Source organism: Macaca thibetana, chromosome 16 (genome assembly GCF_024542745.1).
Source record: "Macaca thibetana thibetana isolate TM-01 chromosome 16, ASM2454274v1, whole genome shotgun sequence".
In the NCBI taxonomy this organism is placed as follows: domain Eukaryota; kingdom Metazoa; phylum Chordata; class Mammalia; order Primates; family Cercopithecidae; genus Macaca; species Macaca thibetana.
In genome coordinates this window covers 28,677,390-28,697,480 of record NC_065593.1, presented here as the reverse complement: position 1 = coordinate 28,697,480, position 20,091 = coordinate 28,677,390, and the positions used below count along the sequence as shown (strand labels likewise).

Sequence of the window (20,091 nt, the reverse complement as noted above, 5' to 3'; positions counted from 1 at the left end):
GAAAACTCAAGACTCAGCTAATAGGTAAAAGATATTTTTCTTCTCACATGTCAACACCAAGCTTCACACCCATAAACTCATAAAAACCCAGACTGATGTTTTTGTTACAGTGGTCAACCCTAGTTAACTACATCATCCACCACCCATGTGGTTTAGAAGCTGTTTGAGTTAGAAGCTAGAGAATTCGATGCTTCCAGATCTGCAATTCTTTATCCCCTACTCTCTCTACTGCAATAACCTAAACATTTGGAGTTACAATTTTTGTTAGAGTTTCTTGTCTTTGAATGATCATCTTTGAACTAAAAATTAAGTGTATGTGATGATTCATAGTTCATTTATTTGAGAATTTTTTATTTGTGTTTAATGCTGTGGGAGAGATGTTAGTGTTTCAGTTATTTCCTCTCCAAATCCTCTCGGCAAAATTCATCACTCCCTCCTTGGTGCACCCTTTATGCCTCTTGCATAATTCTTCTCACATTGCACTTTGCTTGGTTTTTCTATGTGTCCATCCCTCCAAGAAATTGTGAGCCTTTCAGGGCAAAAACTACATCTTATTCATCTCAGGGTCCCCATTTCCACTGTGCCTGGTTCATAAATGTTTGTACAACTAAATTGAGTTGTGCTCCTTGTGGGAAAACAGAAGAAGCCAACTAACTTAACATTTATCTTCAGTGCCTGTTGGTCTTTGACAGGACATTTTCCTCCAGAAGGTAATTGATCTCAACTGTGCTTATGTTTCAGTCATTTCCTCTAGTCCATTGCTTTCCAAATCTACAGTATTAGCTCTGAGGCCAACTCCAAGACTTGATCCCAATTGCCTGATGAATATGAAAATTTTTTTTAAGTTAGCATTTGTTGAGCATTTATCTGTTGCCAGACAATTTTGTATGCCTCAATATTTAAAGCAACCCTGTATCTATTTTCCCTTTTTGCAGGTGAGGAAATGGAGGCACACAGAGGTCCTAAAACTTACCCAGTCACACAGTTAGTAAGAGGCAGAGCTGCGATTTGAACCCAGGCCTGTCTGGCTCTTTGGACTATATACTGCTGCTTCTCTGGATGGCCAGATGTAAAGTCAAGCTCAACATATATCAAATCAAATTCCCCACCTTATCTCTTAAGCTAGGCCTTCTTCTCTCATTCTTTTGCATTCAGGCACTAGGTCAAAACCTCAAAGACAGTTTGGGCTTCTGCCTCTCTTTCACTCCTGCATGCTAATTACGCACGAAGGCCTGACCAGTTGTCCTTGTCAATATCACCGGAAGTGCCTCTTTCCCCTTCTTCCCACTGCCGCAGCCCTAGACTGGGCTCAGTTCCTTCACGCTTAGTTTCCTGCAAAAACTCATTGGTCTCCAGGTCTCCTGTCTGCCTCTTTAAGTTGTCCTTTTCTCCCCTGTTAGTACGAGTTTTCTATATTTGAATGTTTCATTTTCTTGATCAAAGTCTCTGCGGTGACACCTTGTACAAAATTAAGCCCAAACTTCAAGAATGAGAAAAAAAACAACAGCGTCATTTGAGTCTCTGGTAATGGGCTAGGGATTTTAATTGTGCTATTCTTATCTAATCCTCAAAAGTAGGTCTTTTGATTTCACTGCTGAGTCAACTGAATTACCTGTTAAAGGTCATAGCCAGGAAGTGGTGGGTGTGGCAGTGGGACCAAGGCGTGTCTACCACAAAAGGGTATATTCTCTCCATCCCTCGTTTGCCTCCTTAGCCTGATACCAAAGAAACCCTTGGCAGTCTGGTCCCGATCTTTCCAGCACTCTTTTCCAATTTCTTGGAAATTAGTCCATTTCCAGATGGGCCAATTCCCTCTGTTGTGTAAGCACCTCAGTCACTTTTGCCATGTCCTTCTGTTGTGATATCATACCTCCCAACCCTGGAGGCCTGCTTTCTCCACTGAGCTTATAACCTGCAGGTCTTTGGATGCTTAATTGAGATTTCTTGTCCCCAGGGGCTTTCTTCTTCACCTCTAAGCTCAAAAAACCTTCCCCAGCTCTTGACCTTACCATCATTCCTACTCCTTTACCCTTCACTGGTGTGACTGTTTAACATCATGTCTCACTAACAAGAAAAAGGGCTTCAAGTTCAGACAGATGTGGGTTCTGTTTTAGGTTGGGTTCCCCAGAGGCAGTTTCTGAACAGTGAGAATTCTTGTCTGAGTGATTTATTAAGGAGAAATCCCAGGAAAAACAAATAAGGAAGTTGTGGGAGGTGGGAAGAGGGGCATAGAAGTGGAAGAAGTCAGGCAAGGGAACAATTTGGGACAAAGTCTTGGCTCAGCCTGACTCTGAGCTCTAGAGTATAAATTACGTCTCTGCTTTTGTCCCTGCTCTGGGCGAGGTTGCTGGGCTTTCCTGCTCCCAACCAGTCACTGTCTAAGAGTCACCAGGGATGGGGGGATAACTCAGCTCCCAGGTTTTGATAGCTCTCTGGGAGCAATGGCAAAGTGGATCTAAGAGCTTCAGGGCAGGCCTGTGAGGGGAATACTAGGAAGAGGTCATTAGATTAGAGGCAAAAACTAAACCAAAACAGCAGCAACAAAAACACAGCACCTGGAGGAAAGGCAAGCAGAAATGGTAAAGAGGAATGGGACCTACTTAGGGGAACATCAGCAGCATCTGCTAAGCGTCGATGTATTAGTCCATTTTCATGCTGCTGATAAAGACTGGGCAATTTACAAAAGAAAGAGGTTTAATGGGACTTACAGTTCCACATGGCTGAGGAGACCTCACAATCATGGCGGAAGGCAAGGAGGAGCAAGTCACATCTTACATGGATGGCAGCAGGCAAAAAGAGAGAGCTTGTGCAGGGGAACTCCTCTCTTTAAAACCATCAGATCTCATGAGACATATTCACTATCATGAGAACAGCGTGGGAAAGACTTGCTCCCATGATTCAATTACCTCCCACTGAGTAAGGAGGTAATAAAGGGACTGGCATGTAGCAATCATTCAGTAAAGGTTAGTTGCTTTCCCTGGAAAGTGCCTTGTATTTTATATGTGTATGCATCTACACCACACCATACTATATTATACCATTCACAATTACATTATTATATTTCTAAATATGTTACATTCATTCTGTCTCAGGTCTCTCATGTATGCTCTTCCTCCTAATTCCTTCTAGTGTAATGCACTCTTACTATCCTTTAAATCTCACTCCAGATGCCACTTCTTCCAGGAAGTTTTCTTTGATTTCCAGGCTAGGTCACATTCCTTCCTTTCTCCCTCACAAATTATATGCTGTCAAAAGACCTTAAACATTTTTTATGTCTTTAAGCTCTTATTACTGTTTATTATTCTGAATATACTTCTGTTATTTTTATTAAAGTATGTCTCATGCATTAGAAGAGATTGTCTTTTTATCATGTTATTTCTTGAGCCTAACAATTTATTGAATTCAGAAATGAATGAAGGAAAGCATGAGTGAACACAAATGATAAGTCAGTGGGCATTAGAGCAGAAACCCTGGTCACTCCTTGGCACTTTCACCTAACAGTACTTCAGTAAATGCTTTCTGGTTGGTTGGTTGGTTGGTTAGTTGTTTGGTTGGCTAACAGGTTAAATGACACTGGAATGGGATTTCTAGGCCTGTGTCCTAGTCCAGGTTTATTTCTGATTGTGTGTGTTCAGCAAGTCAGCATCTCCTCTGGATCTCAGGTTTCCCAGATTTCAAATGAGGAGATTGAATGTGATGGTCTCCAAGGGCCTTCTTGGTGCCAGTCCCTAGCTGCCCAGCATGGATCATCTGGGGAAGCTGTATGGGAAAGGGTTTCTAGGGATTGCAGACAGATGGCTGTAAACTGCACTCCCATCCATAAAAGTGTTCTTGTATATCAGAGTGCTGGGAGACAGATGCAAAGGCTGGGACAAGACTGCTGTGGAGCACTGGGTGGATCTAAGAGGGAAGGAGGAGCTGGATTTGGCCCTGAGCACCAGAGCATAGTGAGGTGGTCATGGGAGCAGCTGAGTTGGTTCAAAACTGTACCTTGCCTGACTTTTTTTCCCCTGATTCTGCCATAAGTAATGCTGCTACTCTACAGCCATATGACCTTGGGCAAGGTAATACGCTATGTAACTTTTTAATTGCCTCAGCTTCCTCATCTGTAAAGTGAGGGTCATTGGGTTCTAGGAGTTAAAATACTTAATGCATGTAAAATGCTTAGAATAATGATTGGTGTATAGTAAAAACTCAATAAGCAGTAGCTATTATTGCTGTGCTATGCCCACTGCTAATGAGGAAGGCACTCTGGACAGACACACAGCTCCCAAGTCTCTGATTCTGTACCTTGGCATTTGAAAATGCCATTTTGTGAGCTTTGCCACATTGGTGTTGTAGAGAGTATGTGAGCATTAAGGCATGGCAGACCTTTATCCAAATTCCGGCTCTGTAAGCTACTTAATCTCCCTGAGACCCAGATTCTCATTTGTATAATGGGAGATTAAGACTCACCTCAAAGGATTACTTTGAGGGTTAAATATGAATTTATGGAGCACCTATGGCTTACAAGGCATGGTGTGAAACCCTGTGCCTCTTCTCCGTGGCGGCATCGAGGGGTCTTTTGCAGGCGAGCGGGAAGTGAGTGTCCCTCCCATGACATTGTTCTTGCAGAATTAAAGACAAATTTATACTGTGGGTAATAAACTTATGGAATTCATCACTCTGGGATTGTCAGGGGATGAATATGAATAGGCCTAGAAGGATTTAGGAAAATGGATGAAGGCTGGATTCTCAGTGAGTTACTACAGCAGCCATTTCCTAGAAAATGTGCATTTAGGAATAGTGGTCATGCTGAGATGCTCTGTTGGAAAAGAAATAAGAAATAAATAGGTTCTGCAATGAAAAGCCTTTGGAGAATGATGCTTACTATATTCCACTCCTACTAAGAACTTCACTTTGGACAGCTGCTCAATTGCTGATTCAGCAAATATTTAGAGTACCTACTATAGCACAGGTACTGTTCTAGGTACTCATAATACTGCAAGGAAGAAAACCAGATTCCTGTTCTCATGGAGCTTACAGTCTAATGGGAAAGACAAAAAATAAGCAATAAACATAATAAATTATGAAATTGTATGGTGTCTTTGAAGGTGAAAATGCATTGGAAGAAAATAAAAAAGAAAGTTCAAATAAGGGGGATTGCAAATGCCAGGGTCAAGAGGTGCGGGTTATAGAATTCCATAGGGTGGTTAGAGCAGTCTCATCTAAAAGGTGGCCTTTGAGAAAAGAAGAAGGCAATGGAGTTAGACAGTTAGCTGTCAGAGAATGTTTCAGGCAGAGGAAAGACCCAGGGCAAAGACCCTGAGGCAAAGGGATGCCTATTTTTTTCTTCCCAGGAAAGGCCTGTGTACCTGGACATAGGGAGAAGGAAGCAGTGAAGTTACGGGGGCCTTATCAGCCAATGTAAAGGCTTCTACATTACCAGCTTCAGACAGAGGAGTGGCAAGATCTGACTCAGTGTAAAGGCACTGAGAAGTTCTTCATACTCCTTTAACTTAACCCAAGTCCTCCCAAAAGTGTTTGACCATGGAACTCCTTTTGTTTTCTATAAAGCCTCTTAACAGCTTTAAACATATTACACTCTGCCCTCTTCTGCTGGTAGTTCAGATACTCGTTAAATTTAATGTTGTATGTCCCAAACATTTTGCCTCTGGAATCTTTTCTTTTCCCTTAAAGACCATTAACATCTTGCTTAGCCAGTATTCTAAAACCTCTCCATTCAAGTATGGGCTGTAGACCAGTTGCGTCAGCATTTCTTGAGAGCTTGTTAGAGACGCAGAATGTCAGGCCCACCCTGGACACTCCGAGGACACATTAAAGTTTCTGTGCACACTAAAGTTACGAGGTACTGCTCTATGGGACACACGTTGAGAAATGCTGGATTCGAAAAAAGTTGTGTGTGTGACTGGGGAGAGGTTGGGGTGGAAATAATTTCAGAGAAGTTTATGGTACTTTATATAGATCATTTCCCAAGTGCCCATCTGCCTATGGTCTATCCAAGGTGTTCTTGAAGCTGACTGAGCTGAAATGTCCTACTCATATCCCTCCATACCTTTAGTAACTCATCATGGCTTGAGGCTTTGATTAAAATTCTCCTGACACCTGTTTAGAAGAAGCCTGGGCCTCTTGGAGTAATGAGCCCCATATGTTTATCACTCACATCTATATTCAGACTGCCTATAGCAGTCCCCAAATGCCACTTTCCTTCCACCTTTTAGAATGTCTTTCCTTTCAGTGTCTGAAGTTTCTGGTGCCCTCTAAGACACCCAGATGTTAAAGGACAGGGATGTGCTTATGAGCTAGGAGAATGTCAGGGTTGAAGAGGTAATCCACGCCTTCTATTTCCTCTGCTCTTGTGCTCAGAAACATCCCTTTCTATTCTTGTTGCCTCTCCTTCTTCCATCTCCTTTCAGCAACAGCTGTAGTCTCAAGAGCCCATGCCTTGCTTAGGGTCAAATGGACTGGTGTTTCCGTCTCAGCTTCATTATTTCCAGCACCAGCTTAGACAGACAAGTGTCAAGATCTGACTCATGCAGTGCAAAGGCACTGTTCTGTCCTTAGAGCCTCTTTCCCCCAATTGTGAAGGGGATGCACAAGTGTCTGCATCATCGGGTGGTTGTGAAGACTACATGAGAAAATCCTGGGAAATTTCCTCTTGGCCCTTTTATGTGCCATGGACCTTTGAATCCTAGGCAAGAGGCTTTAATAATAGAAACTAGGAGACCTAAAAATTGCTTGCACGATGTAGGCGTGTTTGATTGCTTGTGATGGAACAGAGCGAAACTGCTGGGCATGTGTGTTGACACTTGATAAGAAACACAGATTTCCAGGTCATCTCACAGACAGGGCTGCACTGGGCCTCCTGCCTAGGCCTGTTCGATGAAGCACCAACAAGCCCCACAACTTTGTTGCTTTTGCTATGCCCACTGTGGTCTTATCCCTGGGAGGACAGAAAAAGCCAGCATGTGCAGGTGCCCACAGGCTGTCAAGGTGAGTGTCCACTCCCCTCCCTTGGAGAGGGCTGACTAATTCTCAGTGAATATGATTGCAGCCAAAAAGGGGTTATGGGGAAGGAAGGCTGTGCATTTGTTCTGAGCATGTGTGTGCCTGTGTCCCTTATTAGAAACCAAAATAGAAAAGAACATGAAGAGGTCTGAAAAACAGAATGAGTGACAACAGGAACAGACAGCACGGACACATGCTGCCAGGGCCCAAGCTTGCCAGCACAAACAGAGGGCTTCTCAACCTGGGCATTATTGACATTTTAAGCCAGATAATTCTTTGTTGTGGGTGGGAGTATCCTGTGCGTTGTAGAATGTTTAGCAGCATCCCTGGCCTCTACCCATTGGATGCCAGTAGCAAAATCCCCAAGTGGTAACCACTGAAAATAACTCCAGACTTTTACAAATGTCTGCTAGGAGGACAGAATTGCCCCCAGTTGAGAGTCACTGACATACAGAGGGCTGAGTAAATGGGCCTTGTCTTCACAGTCCAGAAACCAAGAAAAATGCACCAGGGTTGCTCGTGAATTTACGTGCCTAACTTCCTCCTCTGTTGCCTCATGATACATTGGCAGCAGGCAGAGGCCGAAAGGATTCCAGGTGACCCTCAGAAGACTGAGAAGAGGCCTCAGTGACACGTTCTAGACACAGCTCTGCTCTCTTACTATTTTTCTGGCTCCATATCTGGTTCCTAAGGCCCAAACATCATCGAAACTGGGGCCAGAACTGTTCACTGGCGCTCTCACTGATTGAAAACTGTCCGGGGCATTTTGGCTGTTGGGAGCATTTCATCTCACATTGATTTATTATTATATTTTTAAAGACACTGAGATTTAAGACTCATCCAGGAGACACAGCTTGCCAAGACATAATTAGGAGCAAATGACAGAGGTAGTAAATATATAATTAACTCTTTTCTTAGTGTCTTTTCCTGGCATTCTTAGTCTATCCACACAGCCTGGGAACCGGTTCTCTGGAATCTCCAGGCAACTAGAGACCAATTACCATCATGTGCACATATTATGTTTTTGAATAACGGGTATACTTGTTTATATGCAGCAAGTTAAGCGGACAGCCACAAAGGTAAACATGGGTACACACACGTTAACAGTTCCTAATTGGTTTATTTTGATTGATTGGTTGATTTACTCACTGACTCATTGATTCAAGAAAGATGTGGTGCACACCTACTGTCTGTGTGTGAGGCACCATGCTGTTTCCACCTTGCTAAAATCTGTCCCTAACTAGAAGACTTTAAGTTCTTGTGTATGTATACACATAATGTGTATATGCATATGATACCAGGGAATTCTATACACCCATGTACACATACACACATATATTGAGGTTCAGAGAGGCCAAGTAACTTGCTGAAAGTCACATAGCTATTAAGTAATGAAGCTGGTATTTTGTCATAAGTATGTCTGATTTTCACTTTTCTATACAATCTCCTTTCAAAATATACTTCCCAGAGAAGATGACAGTTGAGCTGAATCTTGAAAGGTAGATAGGACTTTACGAGGTCAACATGATAGGAAATGACCTATGCAAAGGCTGGTAGAGTTCAGGAACTCCAAAAGTAAAATACAGAGAGACACCAGATGCCTTGGGAGGAGCTAGAGAAGACAGTAGGGGCAAGGACCCACTAATGGACGATCTCGTTACAGAACCCGTAGCAAAGTTGGACTCAGATCTGACCCAGATGTTAATCTCTCTCCTTCAGGAGCTGAAGAAGCTCCCACTTGGAGTTGCAGCCTCTGGCCAGGTCCACCAGCATAAGTTACAAGGTGACCCCAGGCCCATTAAGAAACCAGGGAGCACTTGATTTCACCCAGTAACTGTCTCCAGCCTTCTCTTGCCCGGGAAGCAGGGACCAGTTAATTGCAGGGTGATCGCCATGTTCTTGTGGAACATTTAATGTAGCATGTAATTGCAGGGTAAATAAATGCAGAGCTATTTCCAGCTCTCAGCCCAGTGCTGCAAGCCTAGTGGTAATTATGGCTGGGGATTGGCTGGGTGCAATTTCCAAGCAATGGCTCCAGGCATGAACTGGGTCAGCCCCCAAGCAGGCCCTGTCTTCTCCCAGGAGAACAAGGATGCAGATCTGTCCAAGCTTCCCATTTACTCAGGTGCTTAGCATCTTGGTTAGCTGCTCTGGATTCCCCAATACTCTAGCCCACAACTGCTTCTTTAGGCTCCTCATCCTTCTGGTTGGTGCCAATTCTCCCTGATAGTAGTGGTTAAGATGCCTGGCTTGGAGTCAGATGGAAGTGAGTTTGTGTCAAGCCCCTTCCTCACACAAGGCTGTGTGACCTTAGATAACGTTGCAATTCTCTGAGCCTCAAATTCCTCATCTATAACATAGGGATACAAATAATACATATGTCATAAAGTTGTGAGGATTAAATAAGATAATGCATGTAAAATGCTGAGCATGGTGCCTAGTTCAGAATAAGTGCTAGATATTAGCTAATCTTCCCTCCCTCCCTTCTTTCCTTCTTTCCTTCTTTCCTTCTTTCCTTCTTTCTTCTCCTTTTCCCCCCTTTCCTCCCTCCCTTCCTTCTTTCTTTTCTTTAGAAACTGTGCAAGAGAGGAAAGAGCATACATTTGAGAGCCCAACAGACCAGGCTTTAAGTCCTGGTTCCATCAATTCCTTGACGTTTTGGTCTTTGAACAGTAATTTGACTTCTCCCAGCCTCAATTTCCTCATCTGTTAAGTAAGAACAGTACCACCCACTTCACCAAGTTATTGTGAAGATCAAGTGAGATTGAAGCCATCATTGTTCTTTGTAAACTGTGGGCCAGGCAAAATGAAAACTTCCTGCTCAGAGTTTAAACCTGTGTCACAGATTGGGTCCCCAGGAAGGAAACTCTGAAATAGATATTTACTTGCAATGGTTTATTAGGAAGAACTCATAAAATTACACTTAAGGAAGGAATGGGGAGAAAGCAAGATTAGGCAGAAGGAGAAGCTGAGCTGTGATGCAGTCTCAATGAGCATCTTACCTGATGCCATGGGAAATGTGAAAATGGAGTGAGCCTTCAGAGTTGTTCCAGATGGGGAAAGCGGTTCAGGCCTCAATATCTTTCCATGGATCTGTCATCGGATGTGAACCGCCCTGTAAAGAAGGCATGATCTGGAGCAAGGCAGCTCTCTGTGGTCAGGGTTAGGGCAAACCTCATGGGGAGCTGGCAGCTGAGAACTTTCTGCAGGCAGCATCCCCAGCAAGTAGCAAGATAAGTCCTTCCTTCTTGAAGAGGGACCTGGGAAGCACATCACAGCATCCACCACAACCTGTTGCCTCAACCTACCGAAGTTCTCAGAAAACTTCTTCCCATTCCCAAGCTCCTCATCCTTTCCCCTGCCATCCCATCTCCATATGTGTTGTGGCCCATTCTTTCACTCCTTTCACTTCCTCGTCTCCCTTTCTTCTCGCCCAGAGTCATTTCTAGATGTCTAAGCTCATCTAGGGAAGTTCTTTGATCTTGGTCAAGTGGCAGAGATGGAGACACAAAGGCCAGCCCTCATCCAGCTTCTCACCTCCCTCACTCAGAGCCTTGCTTGAGCTCTGTCTGTCCTTGGGCTCTTGGGTCCTGAAAATATGTGGCTGTCAGTGGAGATGTGTCCTTCCACCATGCTCCCAGCACCTATTTGTCTCTGTTTGTGGATCTAACCTCTTATGCTTGCCCCAGTGTCCTTGTGTTTGTGTCTCTATCTTTATTATTATTATTATTATTTTACTATTATCTGACTTGGCTTGAAGCCCACATCCCTTGATGCTGCTGTCTGAGAATCTACAAGGCTCACCCCAGTTGAAGCCCAACTCAGAATACCAGGAATACTAAGTGACTCGGACACTTGTTGTTGCTGTGTCCAGTAGAGAAAGAATAGAGGAGGCCTAAGAGGCACAGAGAGAAGGCTAGTTACTTTGGACCACTTGAGGCTCTTCTATGTGGAGGTCCATTCAAGAGAGACTGAGTTCCCGAGTTCATTATTGAAAGTGCATAAGCAGAAATGGAGGCCTCTAAGTGTGAAGACAGAAATGGGATTTAGACCTTGTAGGTCAAGGGCTGGCCACTTATAAGTGATGTCACCTTGAGTAATGACCTCAGCATTCCTGAATTTGCACTTTCACAATGGCCAACGTGGTTCACCCCAGCTCTGCAGAATGCTCAGAGGAGGAAAAAGTGAGAGAGTTCTTGTATGAGGGGTGGAATTTTGTAACTTTTTCCTGACACATGAGGACTTTCTGTCCCCTCTTACCCCAAATATAACCCATCTTAGTACCTGAGGAGGCCCAGTACAGAGAGGGCTGATGCCAGCTCACATTCAGTGTGGATTCCTGAGGGTTATGACTTTTCTGGATTTCTTAAACTACTCTGTGCAGAGAGGAGACCTACCAGGCTCAGGGAGAGCCACTCCTGGGCTTGGTGGAGTTTGGCTGGGTGGTAGGGAGAAGTCAAGGTTTCTGATGACCTCTCTCCCTGGCAGCTGCCCCAGGGAAACTCTTGAGTTTCTATGACCCAGTGGTAGGCATGGAGCAGCGGCTACACCAGGTCTCATGCAGGAAGGAAGGAAGGATAGAGGCAGGTAGTGTGAATGGTCACTCTTGTGCCCCTAAGACAACGCCAGGCCAAGGTCCCCGCTCTGATGGATTGGTGTCATGGCCTGGGTCCAGGCTTTAGAGGGTGATTTGCCTTCATTCAACTCACTGCCCACCCTCCTCTCTCCTGGTCATGAGTCATAGACTTGGGGAAGACAACTTCCGGGAGAGACCAAGGCCCCTGAACCAGCTGGGGGTTGACTGCCTGACACCTTACATGTAGTCTGTAAACTAACTCTAGTTGAAGCTGTCACCAAGGAGACACAATAAGGTTGTCCTGTCCACTTCTGTACTTACACTCAGCCCTTTTGTGATAATGTTTCTCCTATAAACCCCCTAAGCGAGTTTATCTATGACCCATGTTTAGAAGCCCTCCTTGCTCTCCCTCCATATGCACCAGGACTCACTGGTGGGCTTAGAAGCTCTTCCACACCCCAGGCCCTTCCTAACACTCCCTGCTCCTCCCTCTGTCCAAGGCAGGGTTGGAGGCATTTGCAGAGAGCAGGCCCAGCACGGAGGGCCAGAGTCACCCTCAGTCTGGCCTTGACTCGACTCTCCCAGCATACCATAAGCATAGGAATTTGACACAGGTGGTGTCAGAAATGTTAAACTATGAAATAGGACTTGCCCTGCAGACCCACCCCAGGCACACCATCCTGTAGCTGGCTGTGTGTGTGCACTATGGGGGCAGGCACAGTTCCAGGCTCTGTATAGGAAAGTAACCTGGACCTTGGAGGTTATTTTGTCCTTATTTTGAAGTTGCAGAAACTAAAGGCCAGGATTAGGGCAGGACATCCTAATCACACAGTCAGTGAGAAGCAGGCTGGATCTTGACGGGGCAGTCTGGCCCCAGCAGCCACCCTGGACTGCCTTGACTTGACTGTGGTGTGAGAGGCTCCCTGCCATCTTTTCTGTGTAGCCCTGGGCTCCCACATCTCTGACCCCATGCAAATAGCTCCTCTCTCTGCCTTCATGGAAACACTGGGACAAAAACTTAGGCAAATGAGGCTTCTAGTGGCTAGGGCCTGAGTGTGATAATAGGGAACATTGAGTGGGGTTTACACATCTAGTGGAGAAGCTCATCAAGCCCTGGCCAGCACAGGCACATTCAACCTTCAAACCTGGGAAAGATCCAGGTCCAGTGTGGTCTCAGCTATGAATTCACTCATGTGCCTCGCTTTCCTGCCCCACCTTCAAGGGCTGGCACCAGGACTCCACAGCCCATGAGTCACAGACAGCACTGAAACTGTGGCCCAGGACCTCCATACTGCACCATGATGTCATGAGCTAGCAAGGCCGCTTGAACCTATGTGCCTGGCAGGCAGCTGCAGACACTGCTTTCAGAGCCAGCAAGACCACTGACCCCAGATTCCTCTCCAGCCTGCTCACAGGGTGCAGGAGTCCTGTAACAGGACAGGCCTTCTCCGTCCCTGGGAACGATCAGTGTCATGAGGCTCTTGTTGGGAGGGGCAGACAAGGAAACCTGCGTGCACTCATGTGGAATCGACAGACATCAAAACCTTCTCTATGGGGCCAGAGGGAAGAGGAAAGTAAAAGGTATAGGATGTAGGGGATTGGGAAAGAATCTCTCTTAGGAGAGGGCCTGAAAGGAAAATCCTACAGAAAAAAATGCCATGGTTATCAAGGATAGAAAAAACGTATCCTTCAAACAAGCACAATGCCTGGCTCATAGTAGCTACTCAGTAAATATTTGTCGGATAAATGTGAAATCTAGACGTGGACTTTGTGTACCCAGATTTCTGTTTTCTTATTCTGGTTAACTTGAAATCATTTTTCCCTCTGAGTTTTGATGTTCACTTTTGCAAAATGAGAATGCCACAACCTTCCAGCACAGATCACTGTACCACTGCTACGATGCAGGCAGAGGTGCCCTGAAAGTGGCAAATGTTGTGCAGATATGGGGAGGTTTCATTTTTCAGCGCTTTCCCTCCAACCACCCCTGAGGTCAGCCCCCTGCATCCATCATCAACATCTAATGCTTTTCAGCAATTACTCTAGGTTAATTGGCTCAGGCAGAGCAGTCCATAGGAAATGCCCCCGGTGGAATTGACAAGCCCTCTTCTCGGCGTAGGGAATATCTCTCCGGATTAAGTGTGCCTAATGCTGCCGTTTGCTAGATGGGGGATGAAGACAGCAGGGCCAGAATGCAGCTGCACATCATTTGTATCCGAAATACCAGGGGCCAGCTGCCTGGCTGTAATGAAATTCCAGCAAGCCTTGTTGACATTCCAGAGGCGTCGCCACAACGAGGTTAAATTATAAGTTGATGATGACAAGCAGACGCACAGGAAAATGTCAAAATTAGCATGGCTGAGCACAGGCACCCTCCTCCCTCCATCCTTGCACCCTCCTCCCTCCATCCTTGCTTCGGTACAGCCACTTTTCCCTCCTCTGTCCACACCCACCCCCAGGACCACCTAATCTCATGATTTGATGTTTAAGGGTATCACAGCAGGAACAAGTTTGTCCTAGTGGCTTCCTCTTTCTGTCTTACTTTTCTCCTTGGGCCACCTGATGGAGTGAGAACAAAGCAGCCTTCTGATGAGTCAGTGACCTTGGACACGTCGCCGACCCTCCATGAGCCTCTGTTTGTTCATCTGTGCATTGAGGATAATTATGCCTTCCTCCTGGAGTAGCTGCGGATTGGATGAGCTCACATACGTACTTCACTGGGCACAGGGCTCAACAATGTCACTTTCCTCCCTGCCTTCCTTGGGCCCACGTGGGCTCTCCAGTTGGAAGAGAGCAGTTGGGAGGATGGACCACAGGTGAGGTGGAAAACTAGGCTGGGCTCATACCAGGAGTCCATGCATGATGAAAATCCAGAGTTAGAATGTGGGGTCAGGGCTGGGCAGGTTATTGTGGGAATGGGGACACAAGTCCCTGAGTATACAGCTGGACTCACTATGTGAGACTATGGAAATAGAGGGTAGGCATTTCACAAGCAGCAGTCTGAGACTGAATTAGACCAAGTAACAGTCGTACCATTTCAAAGCACCTGTAGATGAATCATATTGTTAAACTCACTCAACAGTTATTTGAAAAAGGGATTAATACCCCATTTACAGATGGTCTTGGATCTGTAAATGGGGTATTAATATATAAGGAGACCAGGGAAGGCTTCATTGAAAGCGTGACATTCAAGCAGATGATCCAAGAGCGTCCATCCAATTTGGGGACAGAGAAATTTAAAAAGGGGAGGTCTGAAGATAAGCAAGGATCAGTCAGATTTCCAGTTGAGGAAGCCATCCAATGGCTAGAGATTTGGGGGGTACTGAGAAGAACTGGGGGAAATCTTCAACATGGTAACTTAAAAGGAGAGACTTACATTCCTGAGGATTAAATGTAGGCTGAGAAGTCCAGACAGCAAAGAACAGAGCCTTGTGGGATGACTTCATTCAATGAACAGGGGAAGAAGAGGAGAGATGCAGAGAAGGAAGAGACAGAAATGTAGGCAAACATCATTGACAGGGCAATAATGTGGGAACCAAACCAAAGAGAGGAAGCATCTAGGAGAGGAAATTATTAATGGGAACAGAGCAGAGAGATGGGATCAAGGTCTCCAGCTGAGTCAAACAGATTTTGGTAGGCTTGCCTGGAACTCTCTTTACTATTTATGACCTTGATTCCATGGGAGCATGAGTTATTAAATCCAAAAAATTGATGTGTCAAATTGATTTTCAGGTCCTGGCCCACTGAGACTTGTCAGCAATTTTTTTTCTTTTCTGTTCATGTCTTTGGCTCTGACTTTCCTAGAAAACAGATCATGACTTTGGGTTTCCTTAAATGAAAGTGGTTCAGATTACAGAGGTGGGTCTAGGACAAGGGATAGAAAGGAGAAGACAGGATGATAGAGGGAGAATATTAAGCCACCTTTCCCTGGAAGAGGACTAGACTGGGCCTCCACCCCAAGAGGCCCAACCCTTTATTTGGGCTCTGATCCCTGCTTCTGTTCAGGCTGTGCAATCCCATATCAGCAAAAGGGCTTCCATCCTGGGGAGAGAGAAAGGATCTACAGGGAAGAAAAGGAGACAGTCTCAATTAGGGTTAGTGGCCGAAACCAACTGAGGTCAACTTGCAAGCATGATTTCATGCATTCATTCATTCAACAAATATTTAGTGAGTGCCTGCCTTGTGTCAGACACTGTTCTGAGCACTGACAATATACCAACGAATAAAGCAGACACAAATGCCTGGCCTCGTGGAACTTACATTCTAGTGGGGAGAGATGGCCAACACATCACATAAATAAGTAAATTAGATGATACAATTGTTAAAACATGATAAGGTACTATGGAGAAAAATGAAGCAGGAGAGGAAGAGAGGAAAAGCTGAGGGATGAGGGTGGGGCTTCAAGTTTATATAGGGAGACCAGGGAAGGCATCATTTAAAAGGTGACATTCGAGCAGGCTTGTAGGACTTAGACACAGATGTGAATGGATGGATACTGGGCAATTCACAAAATCAGAACTAAGGCTAAAATAGGTGTGGCCTCACAAAGAAGAGGAATCAGGAACCTCTGAGTATCTAGGATGGAGGAATTCATGGGCATTCTCTTTGTGGCAGGGCTCTATGGACGGATGGATGGATGGATGGATTCCTATCACCTAGCGGCACTCAATTCAAGTCAGTGTCTAGGAAAAGAGAAGCTGGTTGGACTTGCCTAAGTCTCCTGTCCACCTGTTGGGCAGCATACCTTGATGGATACCACCACTGAGACTGCATGCCGCCGGATGGAGGGTGGCTGCCCAAGGAAAAATCCAGGCATAGGGCTGGGGTGCCAGGCGGGCAAAGCCAGCTGAGGTTGTACACACATACATACACACACATAAGCACAATGGCTGCTGGAGTAAGGCACCAAAGAGAAGTGAGCTCAGAGATCTTTGAATCTGCTTCCTTAAGGTTGGAGCTGGAGACCCTGAGACTTGGGAATTGGGAGGGAATTACTCATGGTCACCTATTCAGGAAAGGGGAAGTTTGGTAATAGACTTCCAAGCCAGACTGCTTTCCACTTCCCAGAGCTTCCAGAGAGCACAGGAGGTCTGAGGAGAAAGAAACCTAAGAAAGCATCTCACGGAATCGTCCCATTTCCCAGCTGAAGAAACTGAAGCCAGGAAGAAGACTGAGTGAGTGGGGATTAGTGGACAGTAAAAGGCAGGAGATTTTGGAGGACAGAGTAGAAGGTGGAAAATCAGAACTTTCCTTCTCCTGGACCAGGTGAGAGGATGATGCACGGAGATGTCTTAAGTAAATGTTTAGAACTCTCCTGGGGTAAGGGGAATAGGACTGGCAAGGCATCCCTGAGGTCCAGTGCAACCAAGCAGGCCCTGTTAGGTGTCCTGTGCTCCACAGGAAACACCCCAAGGATCACAGCAAATACTCTTACCCAGAGGAGAGCCTGTTAGCAATCTAGGCCAAATCCTATTTGCTTTCATAAGCCTGTGTGTAAATGATGGGCTGCGGCTCATGTCCCGTGGCAGCCTGATGGGGTGAGTGAGCAGGACCAAACCACTCCTCTCTGTGTCTATATGTTCAGGAGGTCACTTGATTCAAAGTCAAATACACCCAGAGTAGAGGGAGAGCCGCAGAGCTCCATTTGGTGTGAACACTGTAATTGAAAATTAGAGCGCTCCTGCCTACCAAATCTTCACTCTGGAATTTGCATCCCTGCCCTGCTGGGCAGTGAGAAAAGCACTCAGTTGCCCAAGTCTGGGCTTATTGCTACTGGAGAAAGCCTGGTTTGGCCATTCTGCCAGGGCTCTTTAAGTACAGCTTCTATCCTCTCCACCCACCCCCAACAATGGCAGCTTGCCTCCATCTGCACCTGAATGGGAAACTGGGAACCACAGCCCCTCTGTTGATGTCTCCACTGGGTTGTGCTGGCTGCTCTCCCTAGATCCTAAATCCTTGGCTCCTAGCATCTGCTTCTGATCCCTTCAACTGAGTAACCCTTGGCCCTTCAGTAGCTTCTGGGATTTGGACTACAATTCAGAGCTGAGCTCTGTGTGTTCCAATTCAGTCTCTGCAGAGAACGTTTCTGCTCCTGCTTCCAGCCCAGAAACTCTAGCAGCCAAGCCCAAGAGACGATGCAGAGATTCAGATCACTCCCTCTTCGGGTAGAGATTCCCTCACTGTGGATGTGCCACATTCAGGGCTGGCTCCAGGCATAACTCTGACACTGACCACCTGACCTGGGTTAGTTTTGTCAGCACATCCCTCTTTCAGTCTCAGGCTCTAATTTGCACAGAAGGAAACTGTGACCCAGAGAGGGAGGAAGCTGGGCAAGGTTCGTCTGCATCTGTAGTCACCTTTTCTCCAGTGCTAGCTGGCTGGGACTCTTCATTGTCTACGATGGGGCCCAAGTTCCCACAGTGTGTTATGAGACCTAAAGCTTGTGTTAACACGATTATTCTTCATCAAAAGTGACCTGTGTTCTCTTCTTGAGGATTAGCCGTGTGGCAGGAGCTAGTCTATAAACTAATCCTTAGTAAGGCGTGATGTCTGATCACAGACAACTAATTGAGCTTTTCACACCTTAGCTTGAGGGAGTGGAAGGTGCAAATTTCAAGCAATAAAGGAGTTTTGGATTGTTTTGTTTTGTTTTTCCAAACAGAGAATGCTTCTTGATGCTCCTTAAAGCATGCTGTATAGTCAGAAACCACGTAGCTGGACCAGTCCGACACAAAGAACTAGGAGACCATTAATCTAAGCCTAGAGATCACTGGAGCTCTGGGCAATGCTGACCTTTGTTTGTTTGTTTCTAAGGAAAGAGAAACTACTATTTAGAGTTTAGAGCCCACAGAGATACTGAGTGTGAGTATTTTTCTATTGTCCTTCCTGTCATGCATTCAGTAAATGAATCAATTGTCAAAGGTACATTGGTCACCTACTGTATGTCAAGTTCTTTTATGGGACATTTGGGGGATTCACAGATGGACACGGCGTGACTCTCCATCCTTAAGACATCATGTGACATGTTTGGTAAGTCAGCTGTATAATGTTGATGACATTAATAATATTAACTTAACATTTGTTAGTCTATAGTTTATAGTAGTTCCCAACATTATTGAGCCTTTGAAGACTTTGTTTCTCCTCTGTAAGGAGGAGGCGGTGAGATCATTAATCCCTCAGCCCACATTGTTGGCAAAATCACCTGAGGTTACAAACGGGAAAGTACTTGGTAACTCCAAGAACCCTGAGCCTGGTGGTTATTATTATTACTTCTGTTGTTTTTCTCAGTCTCGGAGAAAAATTATTACTAATGTCAGCAGAATCACAGCTTCTATTTACACGAAGACAGGCCAAGAATTCCAATCCCTTGTCCCTCTCCCAATTAAATCATGGATTCAGATTGCCCTAAATCCATCGCAAGGTCTAGGTCTGAAGATCCAAGTTTGAGTCCCAGCTCTGTATAATCCTATCAAAGCCTCTTAATCTCTTTGGGTTATAATTTTTTTTTCACAAATATAGATGAGATAGGTAGATTCGTAGGTAGAAAATGTTCTAATTCTGTGTTTGTGTGTCCTTACATGTATATGGACATGTCCTGACACATCTTGCATTTCCAGAGAGTTCATTCCAGCCAAAGTCATCCCTGGCTTCTTCCCCACCTTTCTTATCTTCAGAGGAATTTTAATTATGCATGTGAATGGGAGGGCAGGGACAGGGACTCACAAACTGTCACTTTCAGGAGCTGGCGTGTGAGTGTATGTATGTGTATGCATTTGTGTGTGTGCATATGTGTGAAATGTTCTCCTTGTTGCCTTTAGACTTGCCATTGCTCTTCTCCTGGTGCCAAATATTCTCTCAAGCCTTCTAAAGGTTGCAGCAGGGGCCAGGCCAGAGAACAGAGGTTTCTCTGCTTCTGCTTGGTGCTTTATCGTGTTTTGACCAGGTAAGCTGCAGCATTCACAACCCAGAAAACAAAGGCAGGAGAGGTGGTGTGCTGCTAGCACAGCCGGCTTGGAGCCCCACTGCCCGTCTTTGGTTTCTGTGCTCAGCTGGCTTCTGTGTTTGACTGTGAATCATTTCTGCTGGAGGACTGCATGCCACTGAGTGCCCTTTGAGTGGTGTGCATTGCACAGGCATCCTGGAGGGAAGCATAAAGAAATGGGAGTGGAGGGAGCAGCCCAGAGAAGAAACACAACCCTGTCATGCCCGAGTGTGGCTTCTCGGATTTGAAGGATGATAGGTATAGCAAAGGGAGGCTGGCTCTCTCTTTTGCAGGACTGAAGGGCGATGAATCTGCTGTCAGCATGAGTGACTCAGGACACCTGGGTTTGTTCTGAGCATCTCCCCTGGCCTGTTGGAGGAAGATTTCTCAGCCCCCCCTTCTCCCCCACCTTTCACCGGATGCCACCAGGGTTAATGATGAAAGCAAGTAGTTTGGAGTCAGCCTGGATGGCTTTCCCTGCTGGCTCTGCATGTGCTCACCGCATCTCTTAGGATAATTGCATAGTCTC

The 20,091-nt window shown here is 45.6% G+C and overlaps 1 long non-coding RNA gene across 2 annotated transcripts in view; it reads right to left on the bottom strand.

Moving 5' to 3' along the window:
• The window catches only part of LOC126939587 (uncharacterized), a 41,639-nt gene that overhangs the window by 15,326 nt on the left and 6,222 nt on the right, over nt 1-20,091 (bottom strand). The window contains exon 3 of one of the 2 annotated variants that reach the window (XR_007720419.1): nt 9,798-10,123. The exons of the other annotated variant lie outside the window; for it this stretch is intronic. This is a non-coding gene — a long non-coding RNA (uncharacterized LOC126939587). Of the gene's footprint in view, nt 1-9,797; nt 10,124-20,091 lie in introns of those variants that run through there. 2 annotated transcript variants of the gene reach the window in all.